This window comes from Bubalus bubalis, chromosome 11, assembly GCF_019923935.1.
Source record: "Bubalus bubalis isolate 160015118507 breed Murrah chromosome 11, NDDB_SH_1, whole genome shotgun sequence".
Classification (NCBI taxonomy): Eukaryota; Metazoa; Chordata; class Mammalia; order Artiodactyla; family Bovidae; genus Bubalus; species Bubalus bubalis.
Window position 1 is genome coordinate 66434276 of NC_059167.1, and position 19853 is coordinate 66454128.

Here is a 19853-nt window from a genome sequence, read left to right on the forward strand (position 1 = left end):
GACAATATACAGCCTTGATGAACTCCTTTTCCTATTTGGAACCAGTCTGTTGTTCCATGTCCAGTTCTAACTGTTGCTTCCTGACCTGCATACAAATTTCTCAAGAGGCAGGTGAGGTGGTCTGGTATTCCCATCTCTTCAAGAATTTTCCACAGTTTATTGTGATCCACACAGTCAAAGGCTTTGGCATAGTCAATGAAGCAGAAATAGATGTTTTTCTGGAATTCTCTTGCTTTTTCCACGATCCAGTGGATGTTGGCAATTTGATCCCTGGTTCCTCTGCCTTTTCTAAAACCAGCTTGAACATCAGGAAGTTCACGGTTCATGTATTGCTGAAGCCTGGCTTGGAGAATTTTGAGCATTACTTTACTAGCGTGTGAGATGAGTGCAATTGTGCGGTCGCTTGAGCATTCTTTGGCATTGCCTTTTCTTTGGGATTGGAATGAAAACTGACCTTTTCGAGTCCTGTGGCCACTGCTGAGTTTTCCAAATTTGCTGGCATATTGAGTGCAGCACTTTCACAGCTTCATCTTTCAGGATTTGGAATAGCTCAACTGGAATTCCATCGCCTCCACTAGCTTTGTTCGTAGTGATGATTTCTAAGGCCCACTTGACTTCACATTCCAGGATGTCTGACTCTAGGTCAGTGATCACACCATCGTGATTATCTGGGTCGTGAAGATCTTTTTTGTACAGTTCTTCTGTGTATTCTTGCCATCTCTTCTTAATATCTTCTGCTTCTGCTAGGTCCATACCATTTCTGGCCTTTATCGAGCCCATCTTTGCATGAAATGTTCCTTGGTATCTCTGATTTTCTTGAAGAGATCCCTAGTCTTTCCCATTCTGTTGTTTTCCTCTATTTCTTTGCATTGATCGCTGAAGAAGGCTTTCCTATCTCTTCTTGCTATTCTTTGGAACTCTGCATTCAGACCATTCAGGTATGACCTAAATCAAATCCCTTGGGATTATATACTGGAAGTGACAAATAGATTCAAGGGATTAGTTCTAAGAAAGTGCCTGAAGAAATATGGAAGGAGGTTCATGACATTGTACAGAAGGTGGTGATCAAGACCATCCCTAAGAAAAAGAAATGCAAAAAGGCAAAATGATCGTCTGATGATGACTTACAAATAGCTGAGAAAAGAAGAGAAGCAGAAGTCAAAAGAGAAAGGGAAAGATATACCCATCTGAATGCAGAGTTCCAAAGAATAGCACTGAGAGATAAGAAAGCCTTCCTCAGCGATCAGTATACAAAGAAATAGAGGAAAACAATAGAATGGGAAAGACTAGAGATCTCTTCAAGAAAATTAGAGATACCAAGGGAACATTTCATGCAAAGATGGGTGCAATAAAGGAAAGAAACAGTATGGACCTAACAGAAGCAGAAGATATTAAGAAGAGATGGCAAGAATACACAGAACTATACAAAAAAGATCTTCATGACCCAGATAATCACGATGGTGTGATCACTCACCTAGAGTCAGACATTCTGGAATGTGAAGTCAAGTGGGCCTTAGGAAGTATCACTGCAAGCACAGATAGTGGAGGTGATGGAATTGCAGTTGAGCTATTTCAAATCCTAAAAGATGATGCTGTGAAAGTGCTGCACTCAATATGCCAGCTAATTTAGAAAACTCAGCAGCGGCCACAGGACTGGAAAGGGTCAGTTTTCCTTCCAATCCCAAAGAAAGGCAATGGCAAAGAATGCTCAAGCGACCGCACAATTGCACTCATCTCACACGCTAGCAAAATAATGCTCAAAATTCTCCAAGCCAGGCTTCAAGAATATGTGAACCGTGAACTTCCATGTTCAAGCTGGATTTATAAAAGCCAGAGGAACAAGAGATCAAATCACCAACATCCGTTGGATCATCGAAAAAGCAAGAGAGTTCCAGAAAAACACCTACTTCTGCTTTATTGACTATGCCAAAGCCTTTGACTGTGTGGATCACAACAAACAGTGGAAAATTCTTAAAGATATAGGAATACCAGACCACCTTACCTGCCACCTGAGAAATCCGTATGTAGGTCAAGAAGCAACAGTTAGAACCGGACATGGAACAACAGACTGGTTCCAAATTGGGAAAGGAGTATGCCAAGGCTGTATACTGTCCCTCTGCTAATTTATCTTATATGTAGAGTACATCATGAGAAAATCGGGCTGGATGAAACACAAGCTGGAATCAAGATTGCTGGGAGAAATAACCTCAGTTATGCAGATGACACCACCCTTATGGCAGAAAGTGAAGAGAAACTAGAGTCTCTTGATGAAAGTGAAAGAGGAGAGTGAAATATCTGGCTTAAAACTCAACATTCAAAAAACCAAGATTGAGGCATCCAGTCCATCACTTCATAGCAAATAGATGAGGAAACAATGGAAACAGTGACAGACTTTATTTTCTTGGGCTCCAAAATCACTGAAGATGGTGACTGCAGCCATGAAATTAAAAGGACACTTGCTCCTTGGAAGAAAAGCTGTGACAAACCTAGACATTACTTTGCCGACAAAGGTCTGTCTAGTCAAAACTATGGTTTTTCCAGTCATCATGTATGGACGTGAGAGTTGGACTATAAAGAAAGCTGAGGGCCGAAGAATTGACACTTTTGAACTGTGGTGTTGGAGAAGACTCTTGAGGGTCCCTTGGACTGCAAGGAGATCAAATCAGTCAATCCTAAAGGAAATCAGGCCTGAATACTCATCGGAAGGACTGATGCTGAAATTGAAACTCCGATGCTTTGGCCACTTGATGCAAAGAACTGACTCATTGGAAAAGACCCTGATGCCGGGAAGGATTGAAGGCAGGAGGAGAAGGGGACGACAGAGGATGAGATGGCTGGATGGCATCACTGACTCGATAGACATGAGTTTGAGCAAGCTCCAGGAATTGGTGATGGACAGGGAAGCCTGGTGTGTTGCAGTCTAGACTGAGCGACTGAACTGAACTGGATCCAATTTTAAAATCTGGTGCCCTGATTAAGCATCCTCGACTCCAGTCCCTTGCTTCTCTCCCAGTTCCTGCCATTACATACTGGGCTAGTTCTTGCAGCTCCTTTGGAGTATAGTGCCTTCTTTAGCAGACCCAATATGTCCAGTACTGGATTATATATAGTGTTTCAACTGTATTTATCAGCCAAGTATCCAGGAGGGAGATGCAGGCATATTTTGAGGAGGGTACATGCAATGTTGCAGGGTACTGGCTTCTGCACTGTCTACAAGCAAGAGGTGTGGGATGGTGGGCCATTTCTGTAGGTTCAGGGGGATCAGAAGAATCTGGAAATTCAAGATCTTCAGGAGCATCAATCAGATATCCTCATTCCATGTGTTGTGATCCCATTATTTCCCAACCAGGACCCTTAGCTCACCTGCATTGCTTGAAAGTTTAACCTTATTGAAGCTTAAACTATTCTGATGATAATCCTGCTGCTGCTGCTAAGTCGCTTCAGTCGTATCCGACTCTGTGCGATCCCATAGATGGAAGCCCACCAGGCTCCCCCATCACTGGGATTCTCCAGGCAAGAGTACTGGAGTGGGTTGCCATTTTCTTCTCCAATGCATGAAAGTGAAAAGTGAAAGTGAAAGTGAAATTGAAGTCACTCAGCCATGTCCGAATCTTAGCAACCCCATGGACTGCAGCCTACCAGGCTCCGCTGCCCATGGGATTTTCCAGGCAAGAGTACTGGAGTGGGGTGCCATTGCCTTCTCCGGATGATAATCCTGGGCCTCACCTTTCCCTGCTGCCCCACTGCCCCCCTTGTTATGTGCTATTAAGGAAGCCCTCTGAATTTCAGTCTTCGCTGGTGTCTCAGTGGTAAAGAATACACCTGCAATGAGGAGATACAGGTTCAGTCCCTGGGCTGAGAAGAGCCCCTGGAGAAGGAAATGGCAACCCACTCCAGTATTCTTGCCTGGGAAATTCCATGGACAGAAAAGCCTGGTGGACTATAGTCCATGGGGTCACAAAAGAATCAGTCAGGACTTAGTGACTAAGGAACAACTGGATTTCACATTTAGCTTTCAGTAACAGAACCCAATTTCACTATCCTTGTAGTTATTATGCCTCCAGTATATATTTTTTGAAATATCATTGATTTACAATGTTGTGTTAGTTTTTGATATACAGCAGTTATTGAGGTTTTCTTTCCATTATGGTTTATTTATTACAGGATGTTGAATATAGTTCCCTGTGCTATCCATTTGTGTCTGCAGAATGTAAACCCCTGATTTATCCTTCCCCCGTCCCCTTTTCTCTTTGATAACTGTAAGTTTGTTTCCTATGTCTGTGAGTCTGTTTCTGTTTTGTAAATAAGCTCAATTGTATCATATTTTAGATTGCACATGTAAGTGATATCATATGGTATTTGTCTTTCTCTTTCTGACTTACTTCACTTAGTGTGATAATCTCTAGGTCCATCCGTGTTGCTGTGGCATTATTTCATTCTTTTTTCATGGCCGAGTAGTAGTCCATTGTGTGTGTGTGTGTGTGTGTGTGTGTGTGTGTGTGTGTATACACACATACATCTTCTTTATCCATTTATCTGTCAGTGGATGTTGCTTCTATGTCTTGGCTATTGTAAATAGTGCTGCTATGAACACTGGGGGCACATGTATCTTTTTTCTTTTTTTAAATGTTGATTTTATTTTTGGTTGCACCGTGAGGCATGTAGGATCTTAGTTCCCAGATTTGGGAGCACAGAGTCTTAACCACTGGACCACCAGGGAAGTCTTATCTTTTTAAAAATTTTTACTGAAGTATAGTTGGTTTACAATGTTGTATTACTTTCAGATGTATAGCAAAGTGATTCATTTATACACGTATATAAATATATATGCTTTTTTCACATTCTCTTCCATTATAGGTTGTTACAAGATATTAAGTATAGTTTTCTATGCTATGCAGTAGGTCCTTGTTGGTTATCTATTCTATATATAGTACTGTGTATGTTTTAATCCCAAATTCCTAACTTATTCCTTCTCTCCTTTCTCCTTTGGTAACTCTAAGTTTGTTTTCTATATCTCTGAGTCTATTTCTACTTTGTAAGTAAGTTCATTTGTGTCATTTTTTTTGATTCCACATATAAGCAATATCATATGGTATGTGTCTTTCTCTTTCTGACTTTGCTTAATGTGATAATCTCTGGATCCATCCATGTTGCTGCAAATGGCATTCTTTCATTCTTCTTTATGGTTGAGTAATATTCCATTGTATACATATCCCACAGTTTTGTTATCCATTCATCTCTTGTTGGACATTTAGGTTGTTTCCATGTCTTGGATACTGTGAATAGTGCTGCTATGAACAGAGGGGTGCATATATCTTTTCAAATTAGAGTTTTGTCTGGAGGTATACTTAGGAGTTGGAGAAGGCAATGGCACCCCACTCCAGTACTCTTGCCTGGAGAATCCCATGGACGGAGGAGCCTGGTAGGCTGCAGTCCATGGAGTCACGAAGAGTTGGACATTACTGAGTGACTTCACTTTCACTTTTCACTTTCATGCATTGGAAAAGGAAATGGCAACCCACTCCAGTGTTCTTGCCTGGAGAATCCCAGGGACGGGGGAACCTGGTGGGCTGCCATCTATGGGGTCACACAGAGTCGGACACGACTGAAGCGACTTAACAGCAGCAGCAGCTTGCTTAGGAGTAGGATGGCTAGAGTATGTGGCAATATTTTTATTTTGTTGAAAAACCTCTGTACTGTTCTCTATAGTGACTGCAGCAACTTAGATTCTCACTAACAGTATAGAAGGTTACCCTTTTCTCCACACCCTCTCTAGCATTTGCTATTTGTTATTTGTTATTTTATTTTATTATTATTATTTTGGTTGCGCCACGAGGCTTGTAGGATCTTAGTTCCCTGACCAGGGATCAAACCTGGGGCCTGGCAGTGAGAGCACCAAGTCCCAACCACTGGATCACTAGGAATTCCCTGGTATTTGTAGACTTTTTAATGATGGCCATTTTGAATGGTGGGGCTTCCTGGGTGTCTCCTTGATAAAGAATCTGCCTGCTAATACTGGAGAGATGGATTCAATCCCTATGTCGGGAAGATACCCTGGAGGAGGAAATGACAACCCATTCCAGTATTCCTGCCTGGAGAATCCCATGGACAGAGAAACCTGGCAGACTACAGTCCATAGGGTCACAAAAGAGTCAGACACGACTGAGCAAGTGAGCATATATGCACACAGGATTCTAACTGGTATGAGGTGATAGCTTGATTTGCGTTTCTGTAATGATTAGCAGTGGTGAGCATCTTTTCATGTGCCTGTTGGCCATCTATATGTCTTCTTTGGAAAAATGTCTGTTTAGGTCTTCTGCCCATTTTTTGATTGGGTCATTTGGGTTTTGTTATCAAGTTTATATGTGCTGTTTATGTATTTAGGAAATTAAACCCTTGTCAGGTGCATAATTTGCCAATATTTTCTCCCAGTCTGTAGGTTGTTTTTCACTTTGTGTTTCCTTTGCTCTGCAAAAGATTGTAAATTTAGGTCCTGTTTGTTTATTTTTTATTTTGTTTCTGTTGCCTTGGGAGGCTGATCTAAGAAGACTCTGGTTAGATTTATTTCAGAAAATGTTTTGCCTATGTTCTCTTCTGGGAGTCTTATGGTGTCATGTCTTGTATTTAAGTCTTTAAGCCATTTTGAGTTAATTTTTGCATATAGTATGAGGGAGTGTTATAACTTCACTGATTTGCATGTGGCTGTCCAGCTTCCTCAACACCACTTGCTGAAGAAACTCTTTTCTCCATTGTTGATTCTTGCCTCCTTTGTCAGAGATTAAATGACTATAGGTGTAACTAAGCTGTATGTACTGTACATTTTGAATACTTATTAAATGGGAAACCTGGGCTTCCTTGTATTTAATTGTTCCTTTCTGGTGAGTGAGAAATGGTCTTGGGATGTTGAAAATCAGCCCTCTCTCTGGCCTTGCTCCATATAGCTGCATGGTTCATAACTTTTTCCTACCTCAGCACGCATAACAGATGCTGTCTATACTTGATACATACATACCCTGAAGTGTCCTCTGTACTCAAAAAAGCACTCAAGAAAAGCATGTCAAAATGCCAGGCAGTGAAAAGGATGTGACCATTGGGATAACTTTTGTCTTTAAAATTATTTTTAGAAGGGGCTTCCCTGGTGGTTCAGTGGTTGGGACTCCAAGCTTCCACTGCAGGGGGTATGGGTTCAATCCCATGTGGCACAACCAGAAAAGAAAAGTTATTTTTATAAGTTAATTTATTTGTCAACTCTGACTTTTAGTGTGATTAACTACTTGTTACTTGAGACCCCTATGACAATAGATATAAAACACAATGGATGGAGAAGGAAATGGCAATCCACTCCAGCACTCTTGCCTGGAAAATCCCATGGACGGAGGAGCCTGATAGGCTACAGTCCATGGGGTCGCAAAGAGTTGAAAAAGAAAGTAAAAACAAACAAACAAAAAAAAAAACCCACAGTGGAACCACTTATATGAGTAAATCCTTTAACTTAAAATATTTATCAAAAGTCAAACCTGTGGCTTATTTAGTAGCACAAGATTCCAAGATTTACACATTCACGTGTCAAACTTTCAATTGAGGGAATTCCCTGGTATTTCAGTAATTAGGACTCTGAGATTTCACTGCCAAAGGCTGGGGTTCAATCCCTGGTCAGGGAACTAAGACCCCACAAGCCACCAAAAACAACATCAACATCAAAAACATTCAATTGAGCACATGAACCAGGTACTGAGGAAACAAAGGTGAACAAGACGCCATCCCTGCTCCAATCTAGGCTAGCAGTTCTTGAGTTAACTGAGAATCAACTAGGAGCTTATTAAAATGCAGAGTCTGATTCAGTAGGTGAGACCAAGGAATTTGCATTTTTAACACACCCTTGGGTGATTTCCTCAAGAGTATGGGATGGTCTCATTTTGAAAAACACTGGTCTCGACACAGAGAAGTCCCAATATTACATCAGAGGTTCAAGATCAGGGACTCTTTTCTATCCCTGATATTTCCTAAAATAAGTAACACATGCATATTACCATGTACTAAAGTTAAGAGTGACCCTCTGATAGTGACTCAGAAAGACTGAAATGGAGAAGAATGCAGACTTCTTTAAACAAGTTATCTGTCAATATGTAGGAGTTTTCAGAAGATTCCAAATCATCAACCCCCTCACTTGATAAATATTGAGTGCCTACTCTGTTCCAGGTACTGGTGGGCATTCCCTTCTGTCTAAAGCTCCTCTTAAGGGGACTACCCTAGCAATCCAATGGCTAAGACTCCACCTTCCAATGCAGGAAGCACAGGTTTGAACCCTGCTCAGGGAACCAAGACCCCACATGTCATGGGGTGTAGCAAAAAAGTAAAAAACAAAAAATGCAAAAAACCAAAACCAACACCACCACCACCACCAAAAAACAAACAAATAAAAACCCTCCTCCGATGCCCTACATGCTACTTCTATTTCTCTGAACCATTATTCTATTGATTATTGCCCTTTTCTGTGTCTTCAAGCTCTCTTTTTCTTCTGGATCCTTCCTTTTAACACATCTCTTTGTCTGAAAAGTAAAAAGTCTTTGACCTTGTGTCTCCTGTTGCTATAGTTGTATTCTAATTTCTTCCTCACAACCTCATCAGTTAGGATGCTTTGGCTGCCAGTGACAGAAAACTCAACACACATTGGCCCTAGGCTTGACGCTGTGAACTTAATCCAAGGAAATCGCCACCATTCGGCCAAGCAGAACTCTTTTCTTCAGATATGTGATCTCTTTCATAATTCTGCGCTTTGGGGCATGCATGCTGCCTCACTGGATTGCCTTTTCCCCTCTCGTGTGTTAAATGCTTTATCCTTTAGTACTCATCCCAGTTTCCTCTAGGAACTACTCCCTGAGGCAGGTGAGCAGATAAGATACAGAGTAGTAGATAATGAGCTTGTAGCCTGGAGAAAGGCAACAGACATAGTTTGAATCCCAAATCCACTGCTTTACCAGCTATGACAAGCCTGTGACTAGCAAGTTACTTAACATCAGTAAGATTCAGTTTCCTTACCTGTGAAATAGGCATAATATTAGTACCTATTTCATAAGTACTTCATAGGTTGCAAAGATTAAAAGAGAAAATGCCGGAAAAGGCCCATCACACCTTTGGGCCTCCCTGTACCTTGTATGTCCCTCTATTCATTCCTTTCACACTGTGCTGGCACTTTTTATTTGGTGCCAAGTCCTGCACTGGACTGTGGACTTGTTGAGCACTGTCCCAGAGTTCAACAATAATAGCTAGCTACTTTTTTGTGGACACAAAAAATTCCAAAAATTACGCTAACACTTTGCATATATTATCCCACTTGCTGTTAGTTGAAAACTGCATAAAGGCCATGCTACCTGCTAAGGTTGGCCAGCACTGGACAATGCTTCTGCCTCTTTTCCCTCTTCATCACAGGGGACTGCAGGGATCGCCTGGTTCAGATCCCATGCTCAGTGGCTTTAATGTCCTCCTGTCCCACGCTTCCACATGATGCTTCTAGTATTTATTTTATTTTGAGCAACAGGGCATTTCTTTGCAGTGGCCTGCTCTTGATCTATCTCATTTTGTTCCTTTCATTGTTTTATCATTTCAGGACATTTGGCTGTCCAGTATCCACAAATGGACATACTCTCTCCATTTCTAGTTTGGATGAGTTTCAGTTTTGTTATGAAGGAGGATACAGTTAAGCTGTGGTGATGGGAACTCCTGGGAGGCCAAGGGAGAAGAAGATACAAAACTAACTGGATTAACCTAAATAATCTTTTCCCCAATTCTTTGTCTTTATTTCCCTCACATACTGCTCCCACCCTCCTCTGGCTGCCTTTCCATACCCTTCCTTCTTTTTTAAAAAATATTTTTTCAGCCATGCCACACAGCATATGAGATCTTAGTTCCCCGACCAGGGGTGGAACCTGTGCTCCCTGCATTGAAGGCTCAGAGTCTTTAAATACTGGAAGGCCAGGGAAGTCCCTCATGCCCTTCCTTCTTGATTTAAACAATTTCCCTCCTTTCAGCTTCCCTTTTTCCACTGCTAATAAATACACATAGGTTTTCCTTTTTTTTTTTTTTAATTTTTGCTGCATCACACAGCCTGTAAGATCTCAGTTCCCCAACCAGAGATCAAACCCAAGCCACAGCAGTGAGAGCAACAAATTCTAACCACTAGACCATCAGGAAACTCCTGGGGTTTCTCATACTTAAAAAAAAATCAAACAACTAGTATATAAGAAAACACAAATCAAAACCATAATGAGAACTGCAGTAACGTGGATGGACCTAGAGATTACCATACTAAGTGAACTAAGTCAGAAACAGGAAGACAAATACCATATGATATTATTTATATGTGGAATCTAAACTATTACACAGATTTTCCTGGTGGCCTAGTGATGAATACTCTGTGCTTCCAATGCAGGGGGTGTAGGTTCAATCCCTGGACAGTGAACTAAGATCCTGCATGCTGTACAGGGTGGCCAACCACCCCCCCCACACACACAATATGACAAAAATGAACTTATTTACAAATAGAAATATACTCACAGACATAGAAAACAAATTTATGGTTACCAAAATGGAAAGGGAGGGATAAATTATGAGTTTGGGATTAGCAGATACAAACTGCTGTGTATAAAGTAGATGATGCTTGGGGCTGGTGCACTGGGACGACCCAGAGGGATGGTATGGGGAGAGAGGTGGGAGGAGGGTTCAGGATGGGGAACACATGTATACCTGTGGCAGATTCATTTTGATATATGGCAAAACCAATACAATATTGTAAAGTTAAAAAATAAAATTAAATTAAATTAAAAAAAAAACAAAAAAATAAACTAGATAAACGACAATATCCTACTGCATAACACAGGAAACTATATTCAATGCCCTATAATAAGCCATAACAGAAAAAGAATACAAGAAGAATATATATGTATTTTTGCTGTATGTCAGAAACTAACAACGTAAATCAACTATACTTCAATGAAAACAAAATATAACACAGTATCAGTTCACATGCATTAGGATGGGTGTTTTTAAAAAATAACACAGAAAATAACAAATGTTGATAAAGATGTGGAGAAATTGGAACTCTTGTGAATTGCTTGTGGGAATGTAAAATGGTGCAGCCACTGTAGAAGATACAATGGTGATTCCTCAAACTGTTAACATAGAAGTACCACATGACCTAGCCAGTCCACTTTGGGGTTTAACACAAATAGGTGAAAACAGAGACTTGAGCAGATATTTGAATATCCATGTTAATAGCAGCATTTATGAGTCGTAGTTAAAAGGTGAAAATAACCCTGCTGCTGCTGCTGCTAAGTCGCTTCAGTCATGTCCGACTCCGTGCCACCCCATAGACGGCAGCACACCAGGCTCCTCGGTCCCTGGGATTCTCCAGGCAAGAACACTGGAGGGGGTTGCCATTTCCTTCTCCAATGCATGAAAGTGAAGAGTGAAAGTGAAGTCATTCAGTCGTGTCTGACTCAGCGACCCCATGGACTGCAGCCCACCAGGCTCCTCCATCCATGGGATTTTCCAGGCAAGAGTACCGGAGTGGGTCGCCATTGCCTTCTCCGAAAATAACCCTAAGTATCCATAAATAATGAATAGATATACAAAATATGACACATACAATGGACTATTTTTTAAAAAATTTTTATTTTTGTTGAAGTATCAGATCAGATCAGTCGCTCAGTCGTGTCTGACTCTTTGCGACCCCATGAATTGCAGCACGCCAGGCCTCCCTGTCCATCACCAACTCCCGGAGTTCACTCAGACTCACGGCCATCGAGTCAGTGATGCCATCCAGCCATCTCATCCTCTGTCGTCCGCTTCTCCTCCTGCCCCGAATCCCTCCCAGCATCAGAGTCTTTTCCAATGAGTCAACTCTTCGCATGAGGTGGCCGAAGTACTGGAGTTTCAGCTTTAGCATCATTCCTTCCAAAGAAATCCCAGGGCTGATCTCCTTCAGAATGGACTGGTTGGATCTCCTTGCAGTCCAAAGGACTCTCAAGAGTCTTCTCCAACACCACAGTTCAAAAGCATCAATTCTTCAGCTCTCAGCCTTCTTCACAGTCCAACTCTCACATCCATACATGACCACAGGAAAAACCATAGCCTTGACTAGATGAACCTTTGTTGGCAAAGTAATGTCTCTGCTTTTGAATATGCTATCTAGGTTGGTCATAACCTTCCTTCCAAGGAGTAAGCGTCTTTTAATTTCATGGCTGCAGTCACCATCTGCAGTGATTTTGGAGCCCAGAAAAATAAAGTCTGACACTGTTTCCACTGTTTCCCCATCTATTTCCCATGAAGTGATGGGACCGGATGCCATGATCTTCGTTTTCTGAATGTTGAGCTTTAAGTCAACTTTTTCACTCTCCACTTTCACTTTCATCAAGAGGTTTTTGAGTTCCTCTTCACTTTCTGCCATAAGGGTGGTGTCATCTGCATATCTGAGGTTATTGATATTTCTCCCTGCAATCTTGATTCCAGCTTGTGTTTCTTCCAGTCCAGAGTTTCTCATGATGTACTCTGCTGCTGCTGCTGCTAAGTCGCTTCAGTCGTGTCCAACTCTGTGCAACCCCATAGACGGCAGCCCACCAGGCTCCCTCATCCCTGGGATTCTCCAGGCAAGAATACTGGAGTGGGTTGCCATTTCCTTCTCCAATGCATGAAAGGGAAAAGTGAAAGGGAAGTCGTTCAGTTGTGTCCAACTCTTAGCGACCCCATGGACTACAGCCCACCAGGCTCCTCCATCCATGGGATTTTCCAGGCAAGAATACTGGAGTGGGGTGTTATTGCCTTCTCCGGGAGAACAGACTAGTGTTTGCTATATGACAGGAGGAGGGGAAGAAGGTTACAACTATAAAGCTGTAGCACAAGGGGGTTCTTTTGTGATATCTTGATTGTAGTGGTGGTTACATGAATCTACATGTGAGATAAAATTGCACACAAGTACACACATAAACCAGAAGAAATGTCAACAACCTCAGATATGCAGATGATACCTCTTTAATGGCAGAAAGTGAAGAGAAACTACAGAGCCTTTTCATGAGTGAAAGAGGGGAGTGAAAAAGCCAGCTTAAAACACAATATTAAAAAAACTAAGATCATGGCATCCGGTCGCATCACTTCATGGCAAATAGAAGGGGAAAAGGTGGAAGCAGTGACAGATTTCCTCTTCTTGGGTTCTAAAATCACTGTGGATGGTGACCGCAGCCATGAAATTAGAAGATGATTGCTTCTCTGTCTATGAAAAACCTAGACAGTGTATTAAAAAGCAAAGACATCACTTTGCCAACAAAGGTCTGTATAGTCAAAGCTATAATCTTTTCAGTAGTCGTGTACAGATATGAGCTGGACCATTAAGAAGGCTGAGCACCAAAGAATTGATGTTTTCGAACTGTGGTGCTAGAGAAGACTCTTGAGGGTGGGTCCCTTGGACAGCAAGGAGATCAAAGCAGTCAATCTTAAAGGAAATCAATCCTGAATACTCAATGGAAGGACTGATGCTAAAGCTGAAGCTCCAATACTTTGGCCACCTGATGTGAACAGCAGATTCATTGGAAAAGATCTTGATGCTGGGAAAGATTGAAGGCAGAAGGAGGAGAGGATGACAGAGGATGAGATAGTTGGATAGCATCACTGATTCAATGGACATGAACTTGGGCAAACTCTGGGAGATGGGTGAGGGACAGGGAGGCATGGTGTGCCGTAGCCCATGGGGTTGCAAAGAGTTGGACACAACTTGGTGACTGAACAACAAACATACACATCCACGAACAAAATGAACAAGGTCTGCAGTCTAGCTAATATTGTACAATATTTATTTCTTGGTCCTGACACTACACTACAATTGTATAAGATATCACCATTGGGAGGTGGGTAGAGCACACAAGACTGTACTATTTTTACAACTTTCTGTGAACCTACAATTATTTTAAAATAAAAAGTAAAAACAAACAAAAACACAGAGCCAGCCTAACTAACCTGGGCTGTATTTGGCCAAAGAACTGCCACTTCTGACCTAGAGTTAAGTTAGAAGGGGCTCAGGAGATAAGAGGGGCCTATCCCTACCAAACGGGTATTTGATGATGACATTAAAGAATTACTGGTAATTTTTTTGGCATGACAGTGGCATTTGTGCTTGTATTTTCAAAAAGTTTTATCTTTTAGAGATAGATACGAAAATATTACAGGTGAATTTTCTGATGTCTGAGATCTGCTTCAAAATAATCCCGTGTAGATAAGTAAAGATTGGCCCTACATTAATAATGGTTGAAGCGTGATGACGAATACATAGTGGAGGGAGGGAGGCTGAATTTCTTATACAATTTTCTCTACTATTGCATACTTGAAATTTCCCATAATAGAACATTAAAAAGAAAAAGAGAGAGAGGTGGCCTATTCCTGCTCTCCCCTTCCCAGAAGCCTTCAGGGGCACATAGGCAACTGCAGAGCAAAAGACAACATGAGAGACAGGACCCGGGGTAGAGGGGAGGTCCAAAGGGAACAGAGCGATTCTAAGGCTGGAGGCAGTGGAGACTCACCCGGTTGCGGGGCAGGGCCCAGCTGCACAGGGCAAACTCCTGGGCAAGCAAGCGGCGCCCGGTCCTGGCTCTGCCTCACAGCCTCCACCACGTCCCCCAACTCATAGTTCCTAGGTGTTTCCTGCAGCATATAAGTTAAATAAGCAGGGTGACAATATACAGCCTTGACATACTCCTTTTCCTATCTGGAACCAGTCTGTTGTTCCATGTCCAGTTCTAACTGTTGCTTCCTGACCTGCATACAGATTTCTCAAGAGGCAGGTCAGGTGGTCTGGTATTTCCATCTCTTTCAGAATTTTCCACAGTTTATTGTGATCCACACAGTCAAAGGCTTTGGCATAGTCAATAAAGCAGAAATAGATGTTTTTCTGGAGCTCTCTTGCTTTTTCCACGATCCAGCGGATGTTGGCAATTTGATCTCTGGTTCCTCTGCCTTTTCTAAAACCAGCTTGAACATCAGGAAGTTCACGGTTCACATATTGCTGAAGCCTGGCTTGGAGAATTTTGAGCATTACTTTACTGTTGATTTGTAATGGTTCAGGTATACAGTGAATCGATTCTTTTACATAAACAATGGACTATTCAACCTTAAAAGGGAGGAAATTCTAACATGCTACAACATGGATAAATCTTGAAAATTTCATGAAAAGTGAAATCAGTGATACACAGAAGGGCAAATATTGTATGAGTCTACATAAATGAAGTATCTAGATTAGTCAAATTTATAGAGACAGAAAGTATTGAATAGAATGGTGGTTGCCTGGGGATTCGGGAGAGTGATGAATAGGAAGTTAGTGCTTAGTGGGTACAGAGTTTCAGTTTGGGAAGATGGAAAAGTTTTGGAAATGGATGGTGGTGAGGGTTATACAACAATGTGAATGTACTTAGTGCCACTGAACTGTATACATTAAAAATGGTTAAAATGATCAATTTTAGTTTGTGTATGTTTTATAACAATAAAAAAGCAAGTAAACAAACATTAGTGCAACCTGATTACTAATCTCCTTTTGAATAGTATGATTTTATGATTGATGACTTCTACCAGTTCCAATCAGTTCTATTTCTGGAGCTTTTCTGGGCCTCAGTTCCCTCATCTGTTTAATGATCATGGCAGCTGCCTTGTGGCTTGTTTTAAATATTAAATGGCTTAGCACATGTGCAACACTTACAAAAGTGGCCAGCACAAAGTACATTCTCAATAAATGTTAATTAATATCATCTCTCTTCTAATAAAATATTCAATGTTCTGTCTAAACTTGCAATTTTAAAAATTTCCCAATTTGCTCCTAACTGCTCTAAAATCAAGAGTCTTACTATGAATACAATAGATAGGGCTTTTCTGGAGGTCCAGTAGTGAAGAATCCGCTTTTCAAAGCAAGGGACACTGTTCGATCCCTGGTCCAGGAAGATTCCACATGCCTGTGGCAACTAAGCCTGTGTGCCACTGAGGCACAGTACTGAGCTCACGTGCAGCAACTACTGAAGCTCCTGCTCCCTAGAGCTGATGCGCCATAAGAAGAGAAGCTACTGCAACGAAAAGCCTGCCCACCCCATCTAGAGAGGGACCCCTGTTTGGTGCAACTAGAGAAAGCCTGAGTGCAGCAACAAAGACCCAGGGAAGCCAATAAATAAATAGATAAATATTTTAAATAGATGATCAGCAGAGGGAAACTCTACTCAATATTCTGCAAAAACCCATAAGGGAAAAGAATCTGGAAAAGAATCTGAAAAAGTATGGATAAATGTATGTGTATAAAGGAATCACTTTGCTGTACATGGGAAACTAGTACAACTTTGTAAATCAACTATAATATCAATTTTTTAAAAAAAAGAAAAAAAAGATTCTGTGCAAGCTGCTTATACTGGTCTCATAGAGACTATGACCAACATCAATGTATGGCCACATTTAACCTTTTTTTTAAGAAAAAAAGATTTATTTTATGTTTATTTGTTTTGCTGTGCTTGGTCTTAGTTGCAACACATGGGATCTTTCGCTGTGGCCTATGGGAGCTATATTCCTGACCAGGGATTGAACCTGGATTCCCTGTACTGGGAGCACGGAGTCCCAGCCACTGGACTACCAGGGAAGTCCCTAGCCTTTTTAATATTATGATCTTTGGACATTATTGTGTACTTTACATTGTAGTCAGTACATTATCTTGTACTGACTACACTCTTCTTATTCATTCATTAGTTGCATGAGGGGATATTTAAAAAGAATGCAGCAGGGTATACTGCTCATGACACAACCGAAGCGACTTTGCATGCATGCATGCATAGACTCCCGTGGAGGACTTGCTCAGGCCAGAGCCTTTTTTTTTTTTTTAACAGATCTTTAGAATTTTTTCTTCTTGCCCTGGGAACTGGTGTTCTACCCCCAAAGCCCTCCCCACTCAGCCTTTTCAAGACTCAGGGTTCTGCTCCTTGGATGGAATACATTCTCATGTTCCAGTAGGTACCTGAATTCTGATGAGGGAAACTTGCTATTCTGATTTCAAGTCCTGCACACTGCGTGACCCTTATCATAACAGGTGATCCTCAGCGTACTTGTGCTGCTTGGAAACAATTCCCTCCAGGTACTCTTACACAGGCATGTGCACCCAGAAAGTCACCTCTCACATCGTTAGGATCCTGGCAGGTGACGCTAAAACAGGTGGCTTTATTTGAAAATGAAAGAAGTAATCCTGAGTGGGAATATACAGCAGATTGTTTAATGAGGTTACAGTGAAGTAGTAGGAGTGGGTGAAACCTCAAAGGGGGATAAAAGCTTTAAACCCTAGATCTTAAGGAAGCCCACATTTAGGGGAAACGGGAGAAAAAATGCAGAATAATGCTCTACTGGTTGAAACCATCTGAGTCAGTATTACCTGACTCTTCTGATGGCTTTAATCTGTGGCAAAATTTATACTTCAGTTATTTTCCATTTCATGTTTGTTAACCTCTGGCTTTCACATGCTGACAGATTCAGGAGTAATTCAGAGTCCTTACACCATTATCTAGGACTACACTGGCCACTATGGTAGCCACTAGCCACCTGTGACTATTTAAACTTAATTCAAAGAAATAAAACTAAAAATTCAATCCCTCATTTCAAGTATTTAACAGCCACATCTGGTTAGGCGCTACCATGTCGGAGAGCGCTGATAGAGGACATTTCCAACATTGTGGAAAGTTCAGTGAGTTTAGGAAGTCTCTGCCTGTGTGTCTGTTTCTCCTGTTGGGTGTACCTGGATGTGTGTGTGTTTAAAAAAATTGTATTGGGGTTTAATTGATTTACATTTTTCATTAGTTTCAGGTGTACAGCAAAGTGAATCTGTTATACAAAATATATGTCTACTCATTTTTAGATTCTTTTCCCATTATAGGCCATTAGAGAGTATTGAGTCAAGTTCTCCATGCTATACAGTAGGTCCTTATTAGTTATCTGGATGTGTTATTTTTACTAAGAAGGAAGTGTTACCCAGAGCTGGTCAAGCTATACACTTACAGATAGTGGTAAAAAATGGGATATATTATTTAGGATTAGAGTCACCTTGGGTGATAAACCCTAAATAGCAGGGTTAAATAGGTGGGGTGCTATGCTATCCTATGCTATGCTAAGTCGCTTCAGTCGTGTCCAACTCCGTGGGACCCCATAGACGGCAGCCCACCAGGCTCCATCGTCCCTGGGATTCTCCAGGCAAGAATACTGGAGTGTGTTGCCATTTCCTTCTCCAGTGCATGAAAAGAGAAAAGTGAAAGTGAAGTCGCTCAGTCGTGTCCGACTCTTGCGACCCCATGGACTGCAGCCTACCAGGCTCCTCCGTCCATGGGATTTTCCAGGCAAGAGTACTGGAGTGGGGTGCCATTGCCTTCTCCAAAATAGGTGGGGTAGGGGAAGCTTATTTTTCATGTTAGAGTACAAGTATAGGCAGTCTGGTGCTGTTTTGGCTACTCTGATTCACAAAGTCCTCGAGGTCCCAGACTGCTTCTGACTTCTGCGGGAGGTGGCCTTCACCCTCACAGTCCAGCGTGGGGTCCTGTCATGACAGGTTCTAAGCAGTAATATGAAAGCAAAGGGGAAGGAGGAAGAAGACACCTGTCAATGGTTTTTTAAGGAAAGCTCTCAGCTGCTATAACATTTTTACTTCCACTGGTAGCTGCAGAGGAGACTGGGAAATACAAACTTTAATGAAATAGAGGAAGAACAAATACCAGGAAACTATGAGTAGTTTCCCCCTTAGGGCTCAGCACCAGAAAATAGGACAAGTTAGGAAATGCCAGTCAGAAACAAAAGCTATTAAATCTGTCCAAGTCTTGCACCCTGGCAAGCGAAAAAAATTTGTTTTCTCCTCAGGTTGAGAAGATATATAATATTGTGGCCTGGCAGAGCAGGTATTTCTCAAATCCAAATCAGGGAGGGACTGTGACAGAGCCACTTGAATTGTGATTACAATTGTAAAGGAGGATAAAATCACCTCAGTCTGAAGGGATTGTTGCTGCTTACATATTGGTGGAGGGTGGATTGGGGTTTACCTACCTGGAGTCAACTAAGACAAGAGACACATTAAGAATTTGCCTTTCAACATAGGGGACAAGGGTTCTATCCCCAGTTGGGGAACTAAGATCCCACTTGCCATGGGGCAACTAAGCCTGCATGCTGCAACTAGAGAGCCTGTGCCCCACAAGAGAGGCTCAAGTGCCGCAACTAGAGAAAGCCCGTGGGTTGCAGTGAAGACCCAGCACAGCCAAAAACAAAATTAAAAAATTTTAAAAAGACAAGAGCTACTGAAAAAGAACATGTCTCTGTTCATATATTTATTAAAGTGTCATCATAAAAATATCTGGTCTTAGCACAACAGATATAAATATCTCCCAAAGAAGATTAGACAATACATGTTTATTGAACAATCTGCTTGGGCACTGCTTGTTCTTTCTAATTATGTGAGCCTCCTCATGGCCTGGAAGTGGGATTTCCCACTAGAAGGGAATGTCCTGGGTAGGTGATCTTGGGTTTCAAACCATGCCTATTTTCTGTTGTCAATTAACAGATGGACAGTTTGGTTTGTCATTTCTCCTTCCATAAAGTTGCTTGTCATGAAACAGATAAACTCAAGTTCCTGAATTAGCAAAGCCAAGAATGAACCCTGGATCTGTAGCAACACCATGACCTCAAACTCCCACAAGATAATCTTTTCTGAAATCATTATGTCCTGGATCCTCCTTAAACTCTAAAGGGACTCAATCAAGAGGTGTTTAAGTGCTCTACTTATCATTCAGATTCAGGCAGACTGAGTGCTTAATTCCTGC